The sequence below is a fragment of the Nymphalis io genome, unplaced genomic scaffold (assembly GCF_905147045.1).
Source record: "Nymphalis io unplaced genomic scaffold, ilAglIoxx1.1, whole genome shotgun sequence".
NCBI lineage: Eukaryota > Metazoa > Arthropoda > Insecta > Lepidoptera > Nymphalidae > Nymphalis > Nymphalis io.
Window position 1 is genome coordinate 370 of NW_026089612.1, and position 2,131 is coordinate 2,500.

The 2,131-nt window shown below is 56.0% G+C and overlaps 1 non-coding gene across 1 annotated transcript in view; it reads left to right on the forward strand.

Moving 5' to 3' along the window:
- Positions 1 to 304: 304 nt before the first annotated feature.
- Positions 305 to 2,131, forward strand: part of LOC126780845 (large subunit ribosomal RNA) — a 3,978-nt gene continuing 2,151 nt past the window's right edge. The window contains exon 1 of the ribosomal RNA XR_007670569.1: positions 305 to 2,131. This exon is cut by the window's right edge and continues 2,151 nt beyond it. This is a non-coding gene — a ribosomal RNA (large subunit ribosomal RNA).

Consider the following 2,131-nt stretch of genomic DNA (forward strand, 5'->3'; position numbering starts at 1 on the left):
CATGTATAGACGTCGTATTCGTTTTCGAGGCGTGTCGTGTCGCGTCGCGTCGCGTCGTGTCGTCTCTCGTGTCTGTGTTATCATTATATACACAGACGGCGGGGGTGGCGAACGAACGAACGAACGCGCGCACGTGCGTGCACGCGCGATAACGAATAGTAGGCGGACTCGACGTCCGAAGAGCGCGTCGACGCCGACGTCGGAACGGACGGATGATGATGAAGATCTCGTCTCGTCTCGTCTCGACGAAAGCGGCGCCGTCGCGTTGACGGATATCGCGTCTGCCTCGTTTTTTTTTTATCGTTGGCCTCAGATCAGGGAGGATCACCCGCCGAATTTAAGCATATTAGTAAGCGGAGGAAAAGAAACTAACCAGGATTTCCTTAGTAGCGGCGAGCGAACAGGAAATAGCCCAGCACTGAATCCCGCGGTTGTAACGATCGCGGGAGATGTGGTGTTCGGGAGGTATCGCTTTCTCGTCGTCGCCACTCCTGTCCAAGTTCGTCTTGAACGGGGCCGTTTTCCCGTAGAGGGTGCCAGGCCCGTAGCGACGGAGCGAGACGGCGAGAGGTACGCTCCTCAGAGTCGGGTTGCTTGAGAGTGCAGCCCTAAGTGGGTGGTAAACTCCATCTAAGGCTAAATATTACCGCGAGACCGATAGCGAACAAGTACCGTGAGGGAAAGTTGAAAAGAACTTTGAAGAGAGAGTTCAAGAGTACGTGAAACCGTTCAGGGGTAAACCTGCGAAACTCGAATGAACGAACGGAGAGATTCATCGTCATTCGACGGCGTACGGGCGCGCGCCTCGATGTCGCGCATACGTGTCCCCTAGCGGGTTCGTCGTGTGTGACACGGGTCGCGTCCGTCGACGTTCGTCGACGGCGTGCACTTCTCTCTCAGTAATACATCGCGACCCGTTCGATGTCGGTCTAAGCGCCGTTCGGGAGTCCAGTCGTGTTCGTGTTCGCGCACGCACTATTGGACCGTGACGGTGGCCGACCGGCCGTCGGACGGTAGTACAAAATCGTACATATAATACGAATCGCGCACGCGTCTCACGCGCGTCCGGCCCGACGCAAGCGAACGTCGTCCGTCGATTTCCTGCCCGAGTGCGGACGTCGACGCGGCGTTGCTGTCGTCGCTGCCGTGTTTTGTCTCGGACTGTGCGCGTATCCGTCTGCGATGATTCATTTTCGGGCACTCGCAGGACCCGTCTTGAAACACGGACCAAGGAGTCTAGCATGTGTGCGAGTCATTGAGATATTTAAAACATAAAACTGAAAGGCGCAACGAAAGTGAAGGCGCGCGCGCGCTAAACACGCGCGCACGCTCAGGGAGGATGGAGCTTCGGTCTCGATCGATCTCTCGCACTCCCGAGGCGTCTCGTTTCCAATCCGTGAATGCAGGCGCGCTCTGAGCACAGATGCTGGGACCCGAAAGATGGTGAACTATGCCTGGTCAGGTCGAAGTCAGGGGAAACCCTGATGGAGGACCGTAGCGATTCTGACGTGCAAATCGATCGTCGGAACTGGGTATAGGGGCGAAAGACTAATCGAACCATCTAGTAGCTGGTTCCGTCCGAAGTTTCCCTCAGGATAGCTGGCGTCGATAATTAACAGTCCCATCCGGTAAAGCGAATGATTAGAGGCATTGGGGCCGAAACGACCTCAACCTATTCTCAAACTTTAAATGGGTGAGAACTCCGGCTTACTCGAACGATGAAGCCGGAGATCTGATGACGGTGCCAAGTGGGCCAATTTTGGTAAGCAGAACTGGCGCTGTGGGATGAACCAAACGTAGTGTTAAGGCGCCTAAAAAACGCTCATGGGACACCATGAAAGGCGTTGGTCGCTCATGACAGCAGGACGGTGGCCATGGAAGTCGGAATCCGCTAAGGAGTGTGCAACGACTCACCTGCCGAAGCAACCAGCCCTGAAAATGGATGGCGCTGAAGCGTTTTGCCTATACACTACCGTTACGGGCACGTGCGACGTTGTACGTTTGCGTCATTATGCCGTAACGAGTAGGACGTGCGCGGCGGAGTGCGCAGAAGGGTCTGGGCGTGAGCCCGCTTGGAGCCTCCGTCGGTGCAGATCTTGGTGGTAGTAGCAAATACTCCAGCGAGGCCCTG